Source organism: Castor canadensis, chromosome 12 (genome assembly GCF_047511655.1).
Source record: "Castor canadensis chromosome 12, mCasCan1.hap1v2, whole genome shotgun sequence".
In the NCBI taxonomy this organism is placed as follows: domain Eukaryota; kingdom Metazoa; phylum Chordata; class Mammalia; order Rodentia; family Castoridae; genus Castor; species Castor canadensis.
In genome coordinates this window covers 57,352,201-57,373,304 of record NC_133397.1, presented here as the reverse complement: position 1 = coordinate 57,373,304, position 21,104 = coordinate 57,352,201, and the positions used below count along the sequence as shown (strand labels likewise).

At 37.3% G+C, this 21,104-nt stretch overlaps 1 long non-coding RNA gene across 2 annotated transcripts in view; it reads left to right on the top strand.

Moving 5' to 3' along the window:
- The window catches only part of LOC141415042 (uncharacterized), a 95,618-nt gene that overhangs the window by 63,597 nt on the left and 10,917 nt on the right, over positions 1-21,104 (top strand). For both annotated transcript variants that reach the window (XR_012440070.1, XR_012440069.1), the window contains one exon: positions 18,171-18,283. This is a non-coding gene — a long non-coding RNA (uncharacterized lncRNA). The remainder of the gene's footprint in view (positions 1-18,170; positions 18,284-21,104) is intronic.

Genomic DNA, 21,104 nt, shown 5'->3' with positions numbered 1-21,104 from the left:
GGAACTATGAATAGTTAAATTTTGATAAAATACTTGGTGACACAAAGAAGTTGGATAAATCTATAAAATCTTACATTTTCATTAAAAATTGTAAACTGACTCTGTACATCTTTGCTGTATACCAAGAAATCCCAAACCATATCCCAAAGCAAGTAGGTAAGCATTGGTATACTTCATTTTTACTTAGTTGTCATAATTTGGCTACTGGGCTCTTCATGACATTAAAGTGTGAGATGTTCTAACCCCCACATGTAAATGTGTTTTACTTTCTTAGCTTTAATGAAAAAAAATGGTATATATAATAATAGCGTAGACAGAAATTAATTTTTTTAAAACTGTCTTCCTATATTTCTAGTAAAATTAGTAATCAAGGAAGATGTACTATGTTTGCCTAATGTCTTGTACACATAAGGCATGTGTATATCCCTGAGCATCTCTGCAAACTGTTATTAAATCATGGAAAATATAGAATAAAATGTAAGTGCCTCATCTTGACAATTAAAACCCATCATAATCTGACTGCTGCCTACCACAGCAGCTTCACTCTGACCACTGCCCTATTTTCATCCCACACTGTAGACTTACTGAATGACTTGTACTTTAAATAATTTGCCCTATTTTGTAGCTCTGAACCCTTGTACATATAGTTTCCTTTGTCTGAAATGCCCCTACTCAGTGTCCATCACGTAAAATCTTATCTTTCATGTCTCATGTCAAAGTAGTCCTCTTTATAAAAATGTCATTCATTACTCCAGGCAGAAATAAGTACTTGTTTTCTATCCTGTTGTTCTTTATACCAAGTCCACATTATGTCAATTATCTCACTATATTTTAATAAACATTATTTGTTTATAATTTTCATCACTACCACCCACCACTTATCACCTAGTATGCCACATGTTTACTAATGTATAAATGTTTGCTGCATGAGATATTTGGGGTCCAGTCATTTAAAATGTATAGGAAAATACTGCTTAAACACTCCATGTCTACGTGTAATTAGTATTTTCAGAGAAGAGTTAGGACTAGACGCAGAACTTTATATGGAATGGATGCAAAAATTTTCATACCCATCTTACAAGACCACCTACCCCAAAGCTCTGTGACTGGTCATCATCATTAACCTCTGTCTTCTCTAAACTGTGAACACATGAACCTCTACAATAAAAGGCCTCAAAATCCCAATTTTCCATTGAGAAAAACCTGGCAGTCATGAGGCAAGAGAATAAATCTCTCAAAGCTGTATTATTACCTATTATTAAAATAAAACTCTAAACCACACTAAGATTCCACCTCACCCCTGTTAGAATAGCCATCATTAGCAACACCACTAACAACAGGTGTTGGCAAGGATGCAGGGAAAAAGGAACCCTCTTACACTGTTGGTGGGAATGTAAACTAGTACAACCACTCTGGAAAAAAATTTGGAGGCTACTTAAAAAGCTAAACATTGATCTACCATTTGATCCAGCAATACCACTCTTGAGGATATACCCAAAGGAATGTGACACAGGTTACTCCAGAGGCACCTGCACACCCATGTTTATTGCGGCACTATTCACAATAGCCAAGTTATGGAAACAGCCAAATGCCCCACTACTGATGAGTGGATCAAGAAAATGTGGTATCTATACACAATGGAATTTTATGCAGCTATGAAGAAGAATGAAATGTTATCATTCGCTGGTAAATGGATGGAATAGGAGAACATCATTCTGAGTGAGGTTAGCCTGGCCCAAAAGACCAAAAATCATATGTTCTCTCTCATATGCGGACATTAGATCAAGGGCAAACACAAGGGGATTGGACTTTGATCACAAGACAAAAGCAAGTGCACACAAGGGAGATATGAGGATAGGTAAGACATCTAAAAAAACTACATAGCATTTGTTGCCCTCAACGCAGAGAAACTAAAGGAGATACCTTGAAAACAACTGAGGCCAATAGAAGAAGGGGACCAGGAACTAGAGAAAAGGTTAGATCAAGAAGAATTAACCTAGAAGGTAACACACATGCACAGGAAATCAATGTGAGTCAACTCCCTGTATAGCTATCTTTATCTCAACTAGCAAAAACCCTTGTTCCTTCCTATTATTGCTTATACTCTCCCTTCAACAAAATTAGAGATAAGGGCAAAATAATTTCTGCTGGGTATTGAGGGGGTTGGGCGAGGAGAGGGGGAGGGCAGGGTGGGGGGTAAGGGAGGGAGTGGGGGAAGGGGGAGAAATGACCCAAACATTGTATGCACATATGAATAAAAAAAAAAAGACACCATAAAGGTAGCTAAGGAATTAAAGGTGAAGAAGCCAGAAGTATTACAGAGCTGCAGGGGGCCCCAAAACTCTTGTCTAGGAAAGAGGAAGCACCCATGAGTAAGGCTGTTGCAGCTTCACCTCTCACTTTCCCAGATCTGCCTTGTTATACTGAGTTCCCTAAGTTAAGATTTCTTGGGGCAGGGGAGGAAGGTTTCCATTTCTAATAAATGTTTGAAAAAAAAATAAAACCCTTTTGTAGGTTGGGGAAAATGGGGATAGAGATCTACTCAAATGTTGCATAAACCCAACCATAATAGTTTTTGCATGTCTTCATGCTGTGTTGAAAACTATCAGAAGATAAAGTTAAACCTATCAAAGACAGTCTACAGGACAGATGTTTAAACTTGGGAAAAGGTAATGGAGATGCTGCAAACTGGAGACATGCTAAGCACAGCTGTGTAAATACGTAAATGTGGTGTGTGTGTGTGTGTGTGTCCAAATTGGTAGGTAAATTCTTTTTTCAGTTTTCATTTTCTTTGATGGTGATATTTTTGGAATTAAGACCAAACTGGATTTAATCATGACTCTACCATGTATTTCCTTATTAAACATGTGCAAGTTAAGGTTAATCTACTTAAGCCTCACTGTTCTCAAGTCTAAAAATGCTTTCTTTTCTCATCTCTAATGTATCAATAAGAGTTCACTCTCTCCCCAACTGCATTTAAAGTATTTAGAATATACACACATACTCACTATAATTTCTCTCTTTATCGTGAACACTGGCATGCATAAATACTCAATGTCTTTAAAATGTATACAGTAAGCCTAAGAAATAATTTGGCATTCATCAGGAAATATAACATGATTTATTTACTTACTTGGATTTCAGTGGCAAATGAAGCCAGAACCCATCATTTGTACCCTGTCTCTAGTATACTGCCTATATAACTCAGTGGCCTATATAGGCACTCTAAAGGCAGTATATTAGAAACACACACTGGAAAACACATATACACATAAATCTTTTTATTAGCATATATTAATTGTATAAGATAATGGGTTTCACTATGATATTAACGTATATGTATACAATGTTCTTTAACTGTATTCATTCCTGCTACCCTCTCTTTTCCCTCTACCACCTCTTGCTATTCCCCTCCTCTTCCCAAATTATTCCCCTCTACTTTCATGTAGCTTTTTAAAATCTAGATTCTGCATATGAGACAAAAGATGTGATATTAGTCTTTCTGATCTCCAGTTCCATCCATATTCCTGCAAGTTACATAATCTTATTCTTCTTTATGACTTTTTCTTTATCCACTCATCTGTTAAAGGGTTCTAAGCTAACTCTATAACTTCACTATTATGAATAGTGCCATGATAAACATGGGTAAGCAGGAATCTCTATTGTCTGCTGACTTTGATTCCTTCAGGTATATATGCAAGAGTGGTATAGCAGGATCATATGGTAGATGCATGTTTAGTTTAGAGGAGCATTCATATTAATTTCCATAGTAGCTGGACAATTGTATATGCCTAACAACAGTGTATAAAGGGTTCTTTTCCCCAGCATCCTTACCAGCATTTACTGTTGTTTATTTTCTTAATGATAGCCATTCTGACTGGTGTAAGGTAAAATCACAATGTAGTTTTGATTTGCATTTCCCTGATAGCTAAGATACTGAGAATTTTTTCATGCACTTATTGGCCATCTGTTCATTTCATATGTTCATTTATTGATTGGATTATTTGTTTGTTGTTTGATTTTTTAAATTCTTTCTATATTCTGGATGCTAATCTCAGCCAGATTAATAGCTGGCAAAGATTTTCTCTCATTCTGTAGGTTGTTTCTCCATTCTAGCAATTGTTTCTTTTGCTGTACAGAAGTTTTTAATTTGATACAATTCCATTGGTCAATTCACACAAATATTTAGAATCTTATTCAGAAAGTTGTTGCCGATTTCTGCATCTTGAAGTGTTTTGCATATATTTTCCGTTCTCTAGTAGTTTCAAGTCTTACGTTAGGATCTTTGAATCAATTTGGAATAGATTTTCGTACAGGACAAAATAGAGATCTAGCTGTGTGTGTTTATTTCTGGATTCTCTATTCTAGTCCATTTGTCTACATGTCTGTTTTTGTGCCAGTACCATGCTGTTTTTTTCCTATGACCGATTGTATAATTTGAAATCAGTTATTATTGATTTTGTATCCTGTTACTTTGCTGAAAGTGTTTATCAGAGCTAAGAATTTTCTAATGAGCTCTTTAGGGTCTTTTAAGTAAAGGATTGTGTGAACTCAGGACCTACCCTTGAGCCACTCCACCAGCTCATTGTTTTGTGATGGGTTTTTGAGATAGGGTCTTGCAATATTTACTTGGACTGACTTTGAATGGTGATCCTCCTGATCTCTGCCTCCTGTGTAGCTAGGATTACAGGCTGAGCCACTGGCTCCCAACTTCAAGCATAATATTAACTAAGAGTGGAGAGTGAGCACCTTTGTAGAGGAAATTATTTCAATTTTCCTCCCATTCAGTATTATATCGGCTATTGGCTTTTATACAAGGGCTTTATTATGTTGAGATATGATCTTTCTGTTCCCAATTTCTTCAGGGCTTTATCTTAAATGCATGTTGAAATTTTTCAAGGGATTTTTCTACATCTACTGAGATGAGATGATCCTGTGACTTTTGTCCTGAATTCTATTTATGTGCTATGTTATGTTTCTTAATTATGCATATGTTGAACCATCCTTGCATCCCTGGAATGATACTAACTTGATCATAAAGTATCAATGTGTTGTTGAATTTGATTTGCAAGTATTTTATTGTGGACTTTTGTATCAGTGTTCATCATGGATATTGGTCTACAGTATTTTTATTTTCATTGTGTACTTCTCTGGTTTTGGCATCAGGATAATAATGGCTTTTATAGAATGAGTTTGGCAGTATTCCTTTCTTCTCTACTTTATGGAATCATTTAGTGTTACTTCTTCTATAAAATTCCTATCAAATTCAACAGTGAATCTGTCTGGGTTTGGGATTTTCTTTGCTAAGAGACACTTTATTATTGCTGTAATCTTATTGCTCATTATAGATCTGTTTAGGTTGTTTATATCCTCCCAGTTCTATTTTTATGGGGCATATACAGCTAGCAGTTTATCCATTTCTTCTAGATTTTTCAAATTATAGAATATAAATTTTCAAAATAGTCCCTAATAATCTCTGTATTTTATTTATATCTGTTGTAATGTAGCTTTTTCATCTCTAATTTTAATTAATTTGTGTTTGTTCTTTCTTCTGATTAGTTAGGTTTAGGGTTTTTCGGTTTTCTTTATTTTTTCAAAGAACCAACTCTTTGTTTCATTGATTCTTTGTATTGTTGTTTAGTCTGCATTTTGTTATTTTCTTCCTTGATCCTTATTATTTCTTTCTGTCTACTAATTTGGGGTCTGGTTTGTTCTTGTTTTTCTGAAACCTTAAAGTGCATCATTAGTTTATTTGAGATCTGATCTTTAATGTAGATGCTGAAAGCTATAAAGTTTCCTCATAGTACCACCATTACTGTACTTCAATGTTTCTGATAAGTTATATTTGCAGTCTCTTTTGATCCTAGGAATTTTTTAATTTCCTCCCTAATTTGTTCAATGATTCATTGATTATTCAAAAATGTATTGTTCAGTCTTCATGTCTTTATATAGTTTCTTTTGCTATTGATTTCTAATTTCATCCCATTATGATCTGATATGTTACAAGAATTATCTCATTTTTTCCATTTATTTAGATTTGCTTTATAGCCTAAAATGTAATCTATTTTGCAAAAAATACTGAGAAGAATGTGTACTACATAGACATTGGATGGAATATTCTGTAGATGTCTGTTAAGTTCATTTCATTTATGGTACAGTTTAATTCTGAAGGTTGTTTTTTAATTAGAGATATTTTCTTCATTTGATGTTCTTTTTCCCCCAAATTAAGAGAAAAGTGGAATTTTTCACTTAAGAGTAAACACACTCCTTTCTGTCATATATCATCAGCAAAGATGAGTTTTGAAATAATAAGATTTTGTTAATTCACATATTATAATTGTCTTCAGAAGAATGGCAGTAAAATTTTGTTCTAAATATAAAACATACTTATGAACTTCAAACATTTTTTGTATGATGATTTATCTTTTGATGAAAGTAGGGTATTGAAATTGCCTACCATTATTGTATCTGGTCCTATCTATTCCATCATGTCCAATTGTGTTTATTTTATGAAATTGGGTGCACCAATGTTTAATGTGTATGTACATTTACAATTGTCATCTCTGTAGTGACCTTTATCTTTTCTCATTTTGGCTTAAAGTCTACTCTATCAATTATGAGTACAGAGACTCTTGCTTACGTTCAGATTCCATTTTTTCGGTTCATAATTTTCCATTCTTTCACTTTCAGTCTATGTGTATCTTTGCCATTGTTAAGACTAGTTAAATTTATGGTTATTATTGTAAGATATTGCTTATACCTGCATGTTTTTTCAGCACTGAGGTTTGAACTCAGGGCCTCATGTTTGCAAAGCAGGCACTCTTATTGCTTGAGTCATTCTGCTAGCACATTCCTGTAAATTTTTTTTGTGTTTTTTTCCTGGTTGACTTAACTACAGTGTGTTTTTCTCTTTCTTCCTTATTTATCTCAGGAGTTTGCTGATTTATTGAGATGAACATGTTTTTTTTTTTCCTAATTCTCCTGTGTTCATTTCTCTCTCATGAAATTTCTTCTTTCCTGAGCTCTAATTTTTATGGCTGTCATTCTTCCTCATCTGTGCATAAGATTCCTTTAAGTATCTCGTGCAATGCTGGCTTGCTATTCATGAATAGCTTGTGCTTATTTTAGAAGGTCTTTATTTCTTCATCAATTTTAAAGGATAACTTTGCTTTCATATAGTAATCTTTGGCAGTTATTTACTTTCAGGACTTGAACTATACCATTCCATGGATTTTAGAGTTTCCACTGGTAAGCCTGATATAATTCTGATGATTTTATCTCTGTAAGCAAATTGCCATTTTCCTCTTGCAGTTTTCAATGTCCTTTTTTTTGTTCTGTAATATGACATGGAGATATTCTTTTCTGGTCATGTCTACTTGGGGTTCTAAAGGTCTAAATATGGATGCTCATATTTTTCCCTAGCTTTGGAAGACTTTTTGCTACAATTTCATTGAACAGTTTTTCTGTTCCTTTAGTTTTGATCTCAGCTCTTTCTTCAACTGTGAATTCTTAGATTTGATTTCTTGATCATGTCCTAGAATTCTTAAAAGTTGTGTTCATGCTTATTTATTTTGTTTCTTCTTTATTGTGTGAATGGAGTAGTTCTTCACTTTTGCCTACAATCTCTGATATCCTTTCATTTGTTTTATCTAGTCTATTGGTGATGCTTTCCACTGTGTTTATTACTTGATTAATTAAGCTTTTCATTTCCAATTTTTGGGTTTTTTGTTTGTTTGTTTGTTTATTTATTTTTATCAGGATCTCAATATCCTTGGTCAATTTCTCATCCATGTTGATGACTTTCTCATTCAGGTCTTGAATTGACTTCCTTGCTTCATCTGTTTGTTTGAATCCTCTTTTAGGTCATTGATCATTTTGAAAAGTAGACTTTTGACTTCTTTCTCTGGCATGTCAGCCTTTTCAGTATCTTCAGGTTCAGCTATTGAGGAGTTAGAAGCTTTTGAAGGAGTCATATTGCTATGTTTTTAAATATTTGTTATGTTTCTACATTGCGATTTGATAATCTGTTGCTATGGATATTTCTTTCAATTTTTTTTTGGTACTAGGGCTTGAACTCAGGGCCTTCACCTTGAGCCACTCCACCAGCCCTATTATTGTGAAGGGTTTTTTGAGATAGGGTTTCATGAACTATTTTCCTGGGCTGGCTTTGAAGCACAATCCTCCTGATCTCTGCCTCCTGAGTAGCTAAGATTATAGGTGTGAGCCACCAGTGCCCAGCTCTTTCAATGTTTTTGAATGGGTATCTTCTTAGAGATAATCTTTTCTTGAGGTCTTAACTCCCACTACAGACTAACAGAACACAACAGAACACAACACTAACAAAACCAACATTCAAAAACAAACCAGATATTTAAATGTAGTTTTAAAAAAACAGTTAGAGCTGGAGCATGGCTTAAGTGGTAGAGCACTTGTTTAGCAAGCGCAAGGCCCTGAGTTCAAGCTTCAATACTGCCAAAAAAAAAATGGAAACATCAGCCAGACCTTCATCCCCAATAAGGTTAGAAATGAAAGGAATTAGGAGATTTATAGGATAAATTAGCAATTTAAAAACTATTAAAGCCAAAGGTGTAAATGACTAAGCAGTAAAAAGAAGGGGGATAGAAAAGGAAAAAAGACACAAGAAGCAACTTAGGACAGAGAGGAAACATATATAAGATGAAGGTATAAGAAATAATAATGTAGGAGAATACAATAAAATAAGTACAGAGAAAGACAAAATAATTTATGAATGAGAGAGAGAGAAAGAAAGAACCCACCAGTCAATATTCCTTTTGAGCCAATACCATGCTGTTTTTATTGTTATGGCTCTGTAGTATAGTTTGAAGTCAGGAATTGTGATGCCTCCAGCATTGGGCTTTTTGCTCAGAATTGCTTTGGCAACTTGAGGTCTTTTGTTTTTCCCACTTCTGATTGATTTTTCTAGTTCTGCACAGAATGACATTGGAATTTTGATAGGGATTGCATTGAACATGTAGATTGCTTTTGGTAGTATGGCCATTTTCACAACCTTTATTCTACCATTCCATGAGTATTGAAGTTCTTTCGGTCTTCTGATGTCTCCTTCAATTTTTCTCTTCAGTGGTTTATAGTTTCCATTTAAAAGGTCTTTGGCTTCTTTTGTTAAATTTACTCTAAGGTACTTTATTGTTTTTGAGGCTATTATAAATGGGATTGTTTCCCTGATTTCTTTCTCAGTCTGTTTGTTGTTGGTACATAGAAAGGCTACTGATTTTTGTATATTGATTTTGTATCCTGCTACTTTGCCAAAAGAGTTTATGATTTTAAAAACAGTATAGTATTGGCACAAACCAGACAGGAAGACCAATGGATCAGAATAGAAGATCCAGACATAAATCCATGCATCTATAGCCAACTTATCTTTGGCAAAGGAGCCCAAAACACATGACAGAGAAAAGACAGTCTTTTCAATAAATGCTGCTGGGAAAACTGGATATCTGCATATCGAAGACTGAAACTAGATACCTGTCTTTCATCCTGTACCAAAATCAACTCAAAGTGGATCAAAGTCCTTAATATAAGGCCTGAAACTTTGAAACAACTCCAGGAAGAAGGAGGAAGTACACTGGAACAGATGGGTATAGAGAACAACTTCCTAAACAGAACTCAAAAAGCTCATCAGCATCTAAGAGAAACAATGAACAAATGGGACTGCATCAAACTAAAGAGCTCCTGCACAGCAAAGGAAACAGTCACCAGACTCAAGAGACAGCCCACAGAATGGGAGAAAATCTTTGCCAGTCACTCATCCGATAATGGACTAATATCCAGAATCTACAGAGAATTCAAAAACTCAGCCCCCAAAGAATCAACACCTCAGTGAAGAAATGGGCACATGAATTAAACAGGGAATTCTCAAAGGAAGAAGTACAAATGACCAATAAATACATAGTGTTCAACTTCCCTGGTTATAAAAGAGATACAAATCAAAACAACACTTAGATTTCATTTCACCCCAGTTAGAATGGCCAGAATCAAGGATGATAACAACAACAAATGCTGGTGAGGATGTGTCGAAATAGGAACCCTTATGCACTGCTACTGGGAATGCAAATTAGTACAACCACTACGGAAAGCAGTATGGAGATTCCTTAAAAAAATAGATATAGAACTGCCATATGATCCAGTGATACCACTCCTGGGCATCTACCCAAAGGAACATAAGACAGGATACAGCAGAGATACCTGTACACTGATGTTCATCACAGCACTATTCACAATAGCCAAGCTCTGGAAACAACCTGGGTGCCCAACAACTAATGAATGGATCAAGAAATTGTGGCATATATATACACTATGGAGTATTACTCAGCCATAAGGAATAGTGACGTGGTTTGAAGGTAAATGGATACAATTGGAGGACATCGTGGTAAGTGAAGTAAGCCAGGATCAGAAACACAAAAGCCGCATGTTTTCTCTCATACATGGAAGATAGATCCAAAGATAAACATACACAAAAATAAGCATGATCATACACAAACTCAGACGTAGAACATGTTTGTAATAGTGGAACTACTCTATGGAACTCAGAGAAACAGGGAAAGTAAAAGAGAATGATAGAGCATCAGTAATATTACATACCATAAGATGTGAAGGTAGAGGATATAAGGATGTGTACTGAAAGCTGTTGAAAATGGGGGGTGTGAGGTAAAGGGGTAAAGGAGAATAATGGAAGGGGTTGAACAGATCAAAGTAAAGTATACCCACAGTGGGCATACATTGAGACACCTCTTTGAATAACAACTTAAATATTAATAATGAAAACCAGGACTGTAAAATAGATATAGTATGTGTGTGGGGGTACTAGTGGGAGGGAGGAGGTTGAAGGAAGGAGAGTAAGGTGACAGTATATGGCAGATGGACTTCATATACCTATATGAAACATAACTAAGAAACCTCTTGCAATTGCTTTAAGTGGGGTGGGAGGGGGTTGGGGGAAGAGACGATAGGGGCAATAATACTGTAAATAATGTACAGTATAAGTCTAATCAGAATTGTCACTATGAATCCCTCCCATATAATGAATATATCCGCATAAAAATTGATTTAAAAAAGTATTTCTTCCTTGCTGAGAAGTTGATGAATATTCCCCCAAGCTCATATTTGCAGTTTACTTGGTATGAGGAGTGGTGTTTTTTCTCTCTAAAGTCCAAACAAGCTAGACCAGAAAGGACTATTTGCAGGCTGAGTCCCATTGTGCTTTCCTACTTAACTGAGTTCCAGTCAGTGTTTTTCTTAAGCAGCCTGCTAATGTGGGGAGTGCATGAGCCACCCTCAAAGAACTCCTGTCTGCTGAGCCAAAGGAACCCCCTTCCCCATAGTTGGATGCCTCCTTGCACCAGAGATGCTCTGCCTGTGCAGGTTTGGTGTGGGAAATTCCCAAGCAGTGGCTGCTTTCTACCAATCTCTCTAGCCCTCTGGGAATGCACAAGGCAGTCATGGAGGGGCAAGGCACAGAGCTCTGATGGACCCTGTGTACCTTGCCCTCAACGTTCTCTGTCCTAGTACCCCTGCTCATTTTCACACACAGCTGGTTTCTCTCCTCTTACCAGAATTCAGGCCACAGTTCTCTCAATGTGTTCACCCTTGACTTCCTTCTACAGTGGGGCTCACACTTTCCTCCCATGAATTGAGTCCAAGTCACAACCAGGTTCCTGGGTCCACAATGATTTTTTGAGGTGGTCACTTCCTTATCCAGTGGAGAAGGGGAGGCCTTTGAGGTTTGGAGATATAAAAATGCAGGATCTTCTCTCCCCAGCTGAAAGGTTTGACTGTAAGCCCTCCCCTAAGATAATTCTTCTTCATGGCACCAGTGAACAAACTAGGACATGTAGTGTGCTGCACAGGAAGCAGAACTCCCATCTTAAATTTTGATTATGCAAAGCAGCAACTTTGAAAAGTTGTGGAACTCCACAAGACTTTTCTTTTCTCTTTTGTTTGTAGCCTCTCTAAGTTTTTTGTTTGGTTGGTTGGTTAGTTGGTTTGGGTTGGGCTGAATTTTTTGAGACAGGGTCTTGCTGTGTAGCTCAGGCTGGCCTAGAACTCACTATGTACCCCAAGCTGCCCTTGAATTCATGATCCTCTTGCTTCCACTCTGTGAGTGCAGGGATTACAAATATGCACCATCATGTTTGGCCCAATACTTTATATTTTAATAGAGAAAATGGACTCAGCTAAGTGGCATATGTTGCTCAAGGTCATATAGAGCCTGAGTAGAATCTACAACTTCTGACTTTCATAACAAAGGCAATTCCACGGCAGACAAGAAAATCTGGGTGCCAGAGATTCTCCTGATGTGTTCTACACCTCTTATTTGTCCCCCAGATGCACTCTCCACCTTTTACCACCCTTAACCTAGGAAAGGGGAAAAGAGGACTAACCTTTACATACTGCATCAAAAGGCTCCTTTCACTCTGATTTCTAGCAGTTTTACATCAGGAGGAGCACTAGCAGGATTTTGACAGGGGAAAGAGAGAAGAGAAGTAGTCAGAGTACTCCTTCCCTGGTTGTCTTCCTGGGACATTACCAGGGACGGATTACATTCCTTACACTGTACGTCATGTGGCTCCTATCAGGCAACCCTCTCCAAAGGACTTCTCTCTCTGGATCTTTATGACCCACTCTTTCCTTTATTAGATAATAATATGATACGATAAATAAGATGCTAATAGTACCCTATTGCTCCTAGCCCCAGGGCACTGCACAATCCCTTCCAGTTTCTACTACTCTGCTGGTACCTTTGTATGGAGTCCCTTGACCAAACTTTCTTCTGATTACCTAATATGAGTGCACCATTGATTTCCTATTGGGACCACAACTGATACCCTAGGAAGTATTTTCAGAAGTACAGATGTTTAGGGTTTTCAGAAGTCACCCAGGTGATTCTAGTTTATGATTGAGGTTGAAAGTTCTAAACTAAGCCCTAATGATAATTTTGTTTTTGTTGTTAAGTTAGTAGCCTGCAAACCCATGCGTGTGGATGTGCATGCATGGTGGCTCCTAGTGAAAGCGATAGAGCCGTCACCAAATGTGAGGAATATCATAGTGATCTAGTCAGGCTGACATATAGTTGATGAATGTGCAAGCACTTAGAATCCAGCAGCCTTGTAAACACATTCAAAATATTTACTTTCATGCTGTGTCTTTCCTCTTCTAACACCTAAATGTCAATTTAAATGAAAGCCACATCTCCATGTATTGACTGATTCATCTTGATTTTATTAAGGTTCAGTTTTGCTACCCAGGAAGCTTTTCCAGTGTTTGAAACATTTATAAAAATGTCTATCCAGGAAGGGCAGTGAAGGACACAAGGTAGAAAAGAGCAAAGAAAAAAAAAACTATCACATCTTGTCTAAAGTAAAATCCAGTTTGTTGCCAAAATTTTGTTAATTCAATAAATAAAAATACAAGTAAGCTCCAACTTCAACAAGCTCAAGTTTCCCTCTAGCTGTGAAACCACTGCACCCTGATGACTTCTAAATATGTCAACACGTGACCTTCCCATCCCAAACTCACTAGTGTGGTGATCGTGATTTATGAGGTTGTCTGACCATCCTGAAAGAGGTTTTAAATATTTTACTCTTATAATAAGTGTAGTTTCTTCATTCAGTGGCAAGTGATAGTGGGTTCTTAGAGAAAAGGGTGGATTTCTGGGAAAGAAAAGTCTAAACGTGGAAGTGATCTGCAAAAAGCTCTGTGCCACCTTATGGAGTGTGAGCTAATTACTGGCCCGAAGTTGCCTAGTAAACGGTCTTTGTTTGGGAAGGTTAAGTTTCATCTCTCTTCCAAAAACTCAGAGCCAGACAGGCAAGGGAAAAAATGATGGTATCTGTGGTGAGGCTGGCAGACCTGCCCGCCGGCTGGTTATTTGGAAAGGTTTTAGAAGATGTGTTATGAGGCAAAGTAATGTGTGTCATTTTTCATGACTGAAGTCAAAGGATTTAGCAGGTTGAGTCTGTGGACTTGGATTTGACAGTGGAAAATATCAAATAATGTGTGAGCTTTGCATCCTACTGCTGCCTGAGCTCTCCTAGCATCAGATACTGGAGAAGAGGATACTTTCTTGGACTGCCAAATGCAGCTGAGTTAGGAGATGGGAAATTTAGCTTACCCAACTCCAAAGTCATTTTTTTATATGGAGGAAAAGTGAGTTTCTGTTGTTGAAGACATCCTTCCACTTAGAAGTTGTTAATGGAGAACATGAATGCTCTGTAAAGAAAAACAATTAAATAAATAAAAATGGTGTCATATTTTACTTTGAGAGAATAGGAGGTGGCCCTGAAGGAAGGAGAATACACAATGTGTTTCTCTTGAAGTCCTCTCTTTGTTATTGTTTCTTGCAAATTTGTGTTCAGTGGGAATTGTGTAATCCCAACCCTCCTAGCTAAAGATCTTTAGTTAAAATAATGGAAACTCACTCCAAATAGTAGAAGTCAAAAAAGGTAACATTTGTCTTAAGGACACAGGGCTATCTCATGCAACTCAATAAGACAACGTGAAGAAACCATAACCAGGAACCAGAAAACCACAAAAAAACAAGATACCTGCTTTGTCTCCCTCTCTGGCTTTACCTTTGCACTATATTTGGCATCTGTCATCTTGTCCCGAAGACTGGCTTTCTCACTTTATTCAGGTCTTTGTTTGCAGATGGAATGGCCATTCCACAGTGATGTCTATAAGTCCCATATCTGTAGCATGTTCATTCAAGTGATCAGCCAAGATCACAAGTTAGCAAACTCTTACAGAGTGCATACCACATTACATTCCACACTCTAAGTAACTTACATGGTTCTTTTATCTCACCTACTCTTATCATCTATAAGATTATCCCTATTTTAAAGCTAGAAGAATTAAGGCAGAGAAGTTAAGTGACTTGTTCAAATTCATACAGCAAAATAGTTGTAGATTTGGATTTTGAACCCATGAAGCTTAACTCCAAAGTCTGTGCTCTTAATTTTAGATATCTTGCTCAATGAGACTCAATGCCATTCCGCGGAAGAGAGAATAAAGTTGTCATCTCTTAATTAGGTGGGTATCCCACACCAACCAGCCTTTACCTGGGTGGTGCCATAAGGGAACCACATGACACAACATGAATTTCAGGTCACATTCCACTGCCTTTGTGAATTAAAGAATAGAGATTAGACAGACAGCCCCCAAATGTTCTACTTTATTCAATGAAACTCAAGACTCTTTGAGCCAAGTCATGGGATAGTACAGCCAAATAGGATTGAAGGTCATTAAAATTTGTGAAGCAGAGAGCTTTTTCCTGGATATGATTATTTTCACTGAGGCAACTCCATATGTGAATGGTCATTTTGCTTTTTTTTTTAGAATTCTCTGGAGATGAAGATTTTAAGTTCCCCACCTGACAATTCAGCTAGGTTCTTAGAGTCTGTGAGTTCTTCTCTCAGTCCAATCTAAATCCCTCTAATTGCAGCTGAAATTGATTTCTTTGTCTTGCTTTCAGGGTAAAGTGTATCATAAAAAAGAACATATGATGATATTCTAAAGTAATTCTGTTGTTTGGCTGAGTGTCACACCGACTTAATTAGAAAATTTTATCAAAGGACTAATAACAAAAGCATAAAAAACTCCTGAAATCATATGTCTGGAAAGAGTTTCATTAATTTATGTTTAATACAAAAATAAGCACATAAGTGAGGAAAGCATTCCAAATCTAAGAAAGCATTGGCTTCATCACAAAAATGATGAAGAAGACGAAATTGTGAACTAAGAAATAGACATTTCTTGGTGCATATTTCTATCCCTCACCCCATAAATGCCCTAATGCAAGGAGGCATTGGCCTATGTGGAAATCGTGATGCATTCAACACTTTCCTAATACAAAATTCCATTGACTGTATATAATATTCAACCGTGACAAATGACTGAAGTGAAAAGAAAAATCAAACAAGATATGCTCATTTTGTTCTAAATTATCCAAAGACACTTTCAGCTCGCTCTCTCCATCTGACTCCCCAGATTTTGCTGATGGTCATATTGTTTCACCTTTGCAATATTTTGAGCTGTTCTCTTCTTTCTTCTCCTGCAGCCAAATAGTAAGTTAGTAGTTTATCCAACTACGACCACTAACATCCCCACCAATATACACTTCTATCTCTTCCCATTTGTGTTGAACTCTTGGTGTGGACCTATTCCAGTGCAGAACAATAAACCATCTGTAACAGTAAAGCCTCTTAATTGCTCCAGACCTTTTTTTTTTACTCCCAGCAAATAGCAATGGTGGACAGCTTCCATAGTTAACATTTACATCTTTCTTTTTACCATGATCTTATAGAATCGATGGAAGCTACAACTCAGTTGCCATCAACTCATCTTGGCTAGAAAACTTAATTTTATTCCATATCTGTATCTTTGATTTCACTCCATCTCTGCCACAGAACTTGCTTTCCTTTTAGAACCCCGTATGAATTTTGCATAGTATTTACTAGAGATGGTTCCAGTGGATCCTTTGTGAGTTAACATCCTGCTCTACTTAAGGGAAGAAATATCTTCAACCAGGATAATCCCACAAAGCGCAAAGTACTGATTTCAGGTCCATTGTACACCATACTTCCTAGGATTAGAAACTTTTCCATTGGCACAAAATCCTTACCCAAGTATCCTAGAAACCAAGTCAGATGCATTAACCAGATATAGCTATACAAGTACACACTACGAATACTTAATTCACTCATCTACCATACTTATTGAGTTCACATACCAGCTATTGAGCTGGGATCCTGTATTCCTTCTTTCAGCTCTCCAGAATGATTTACTGAACACATTGTTGGGAGCTGGGGAATGGGAATCTCAGGGATATTGGGCAAGAAGCGACAGCCCACCTTTGGTAGAGAGCTCAGAAGTCTTGACCTTGCTCTCCATCCCTCACGTGCCCCTAATGTTGTGTGATGGCAGTGGTTTCTTTCAGATGTCTCCATCATTGACCCCTTTATAGCTCTAGTCTCTCTATTAGTCCCTCCTCAAATATATCTTTCTTCTGCTGTCCTTCCCCTCACTAATGCCCAGGGTTTTCTCATCCCTCAGTCCCTTTCACTTATATGGAAAGCTCAATGAACCAGCCAATCAAAAGTTCTTCCCTTCCAGGAAATTTTTTCACAAAGCACAGCGCTTCAGGAGGTAGCATTTAGCATATGTGAATGAATTGCTATTAATTGAGTTACATGTATTTTTGTTTTGCTTGGGGATAGAAGGTTAAGCTGCAAGGTGAATTTTGGCTGAAGGAAGATTTCCTGGGAAAGTTCAAGACACCTTAAAGCATCAACAACTTTCTGCCTACTTCCAAGTTTAGCAGTGAGGGAAACTTTCAGTGTATTCAGCACAGAGGGACAGGAACACAAACAACCTGTGTCATCTGCAAAGTTGATTCCTTGGATTTGTTTTAAGCCTTAATCTGTCTCCAGCCCAAAGTTCTCTGCCATTGATGGAGAAGTGCTTTTCTTTAAGACTTAGTAGGTTTAGTGTGACCATGTGGATCCTCACTTTCACATCACCAGACACAGTGGTACAGTGTGAAAGGGATTTGGCTGTACAGCTGGTACCATTCTGTGTGTGTGAATGATAGTTTTGTAAAAGACACCACTCTCTAGGAATGTGGGGAAGGACGTTCAAAGTCGATGTTGTTCAGGCCAGCTGCGTAGAGTGGTGAGCGCAGAACACAGGATTGGAATCAGAAATTGTGTGTTTCCACCTTTTCTCTGTTCTTTCTAGGGCTGACCTTCCTAAGGCATTTCCCTTTTCTGTGTCTCAGGTTGCTTATCTGGAGTTGGAGGATCTCAAACTCTTAAATTTTCCTGCAAGCTCTTACATTCAGGGATTCCTTGGACTTTGTCTTAATCCAGTCTCTATGGCTCTGGTTTCACCATAGACTCTTTGTGAAGAACAAGGTCCAGCTGTAGGATTTATCAGTGAGAAACATCAAGTCAAACCAAGGATGCAGGGCACATACACTATGCCACCAGAGTTCATGATTTTCAAGTTTTAAATGTCTTGCAGGTAACACCTAATGTGTGGTCCTACTAAATCTAAGACACTAGGAAATGATGAAATTCCAGGTAAACTGGAGAAGGCAGATCCCACCTAATTACACTCTAATCACTGTCTTTCAGGTGCAGTGCCTGTCACACAAAATAAATCTGTGGGAGCAAGTTTGATATCCAGTACCATTACAATAATACCTTTTCTGAGGACAGCCAAGAAAATGTTCTTTTAGAAGCTTCAGGTTAGTGGTTTCTCTTTCAATCAAATGTTTCCTATGCCATCCAAAAGCAGAGATAAACACACTAGAATGGGTAGGGTGAAACTTAAAACATTATGTCCCAGCTGAAGCATACCAGTCTGCAAGCATTGACCCCAAAGTTAGTTCTGCTGCCGAATTGAAATCCTTGTTTGCAGCTAAAAGGATCCCCAATTGCCTTCAAAACTGTGTAGTTTCTGGGAGCTGGAGAGAGTTACACAGGACTGTGGCTTTTCAGATGAGAGAACAGCAGGCAAGAGATGGAGACTTCTCGCTAAGCCCCATTAACGTTTTAATAGACCTTAAAGCAACGGTCCTCTTTGAACCTGCTTTATTCATAATTGACCAATTGTCATTAGATATAGTTACACTCCGTGGCATCTTATTAGAGGGAGCGTTTGAACCCTTTCTCCAAGCATCCATAGTAAATGCTTAGCAGATGATGTCATAACAGGCTGTTGCAATCCGTAACATGTAGATACCATTAAAGCAATGTGTGTGCCTTTTTGATACTGAAACATCTAACTTTATTATGAAGTTCGCTATAAAACCTGCTATGATGTGTTTAATAATATTACAGCACTTACTCTTTAATACTGAAGTCATGCTGCCTCTGTGAAGCCTGTTCTTTCTGCCACAAATGAAAATTACCAATCTATCAGTGTGACTTTTGAAACAGTTTTTAAGAGATTTCTTGCTTTCTTTTTTCATGATCTTCATCACTTTTTTTGCTATGAAAAAGCAGATGTTCTAAAGCTACAAGTAACTGAAAACCAGCAATATAAGCTCAAAGGCTGAAACCTAATATTTACAATAAGTTGATCCAATGAGAAATGTCTCTGCAGTGAGTGACCCTGGTCATGAAGCAGGAACCTGTGTGGTCATCAGGACTAGCTGAGGAGGTCATCATTCATCAGATCCCTGTGTGTTATGAGCCTCAGTTAGGGTCTTTCCTGGAGAATTAGCCACTCTCTACTTAGATGATACAAAATGTGAAATAAATATAAAACTCACCTTTACTGCATCATATTCCACTAGTTTTATGTTTGTTGTGATTTATATGGAATCTGTATTTATGTGAGGAAATTTAGATTTGGGGATGGTGGCCGTATTTCTGGTCTCTATGATGATAACGAATGTCAAATTTCCTAAAAATCCTTCAAATTGGAGTCATTATCATAAATACATATTTCTGATTTTTAATAAGAGCTATATTTATATGCACATGAATGTCAAAAATAAGAGGAAAATCCTTAAGATGAAGACTCCTTAGAAGGAGTTGCAAAAACTGGATCATGTCAGGGACTTAAATAATGTGGGGTACCAGAGTGGACTTTTGGGGAATATGTGTATGTTGAGAAGAAATTAGAACATCCTCTAAGAACTTTTGGTATCAATATGCTCTGTGTATTCTTTTTTTTTCCTTTTTTTCTTTCTCCTTTTATTTTATCGTTTTTACATTTACTTACATGTGTATACCTTGTGCCACCTCCCCCTAACTCCCCAGCCCCTGCTTCTCCTGTTCACCCTTGTCTTCTCTGATTTTGTTGAAGAGAAAACATAAGAGATAATAAGAAAGACATAGCGTTTTTGCTAACTTGGGATAAAGATAGCTATACAGAGAGATTCCTAGCGTTGCTTGCATGCACATGTGTATTGCAACCCACATTAGTTCATTTCTACCAGACCTCTTCACTACTTCTTGGTGCCTTTTCCCATAGTGGCCTCTGCTAATTTAAGATTACTTTATTAGCTCCTGAACAGGGAGCACATCAACTACATTCAAGTTTTACGTTTCTTTTCCTTTCCCTATTTCTCCCTTGCGTGTTCTCCCCTTAGTGTGTGACCCCTGTCCAATAATATTACTGCTGTTGTTTTGGGTCTATAATCTGTAAATGAGGGAGAACATGCGATTTTTGGCCCTTCTTAACCTGGCTAACTTTGCTTAAGGTGATGTTCTCTAGTTCCAGCCACTTACTTGTGAATGACAAAATTTCATTCTTCTTTGTGGCTAAATTCCATTGTGTATAAATACCGCATTTTCTTGATCCATTCGTCAGCTGTGAGGCATCTTGGCTGTTTCCATAGCTTGGCTATTGTGAATAGTGCTGCAATAAACATGGGTGTGCAGGTGCTTTTATTATAACTTGAATTGCATTCCTTTAGGTATATCCCTAGGAGTGGGATTGCTGGATCATATGGCAGATCTAGGTTTAATTTTTTTAAGAAGCCTCCATAGTGCTTTCCATAGTGGTTGTACTAGCTTACATTCCCACCAGCAGTGTATGAGGGTTCCTTTTGCTGTGTGTATTCTGTCAGTTGAATATTAATTTCATACAATAAGATTCACTTTTAAAATGTGATCATTCCTTGGAAGGGTTAAGCCTATAGATTGTTTTTGGAATACCTTTCTATACTTCAGTAGCTTTTAGGAAATTCTTTTCAACTTAATGATCAAGAATTTTCATGAGAACCTATTAGATGTAGGACAGAGGCCTATGTCCATCTAGAGGTTATTAAAAGGAAAGTTGTTTTTACTCCCTTAGCAGTTTAGAATAAGAAAGGCTGCAGGCTCCCAGCAAGAATTTTAAGTTCCTCAAGTCACAGGTTATATCCTGCTCCTCCATGCCTGACTCAGCCTTCTGTTTCTTTCTTACTGCTCCTGTGACCTGTGTCCATGGAGATATGTGGATTCTGATTTTTTTCCCTAAGCCTGTCTTACCATGTGAAATACTTCAATTTCCTTTAGAACCTTACCTAGACCTGAGCCCTCAGCTTCCACTTGTTAACAAGTAAGTTCAGATGG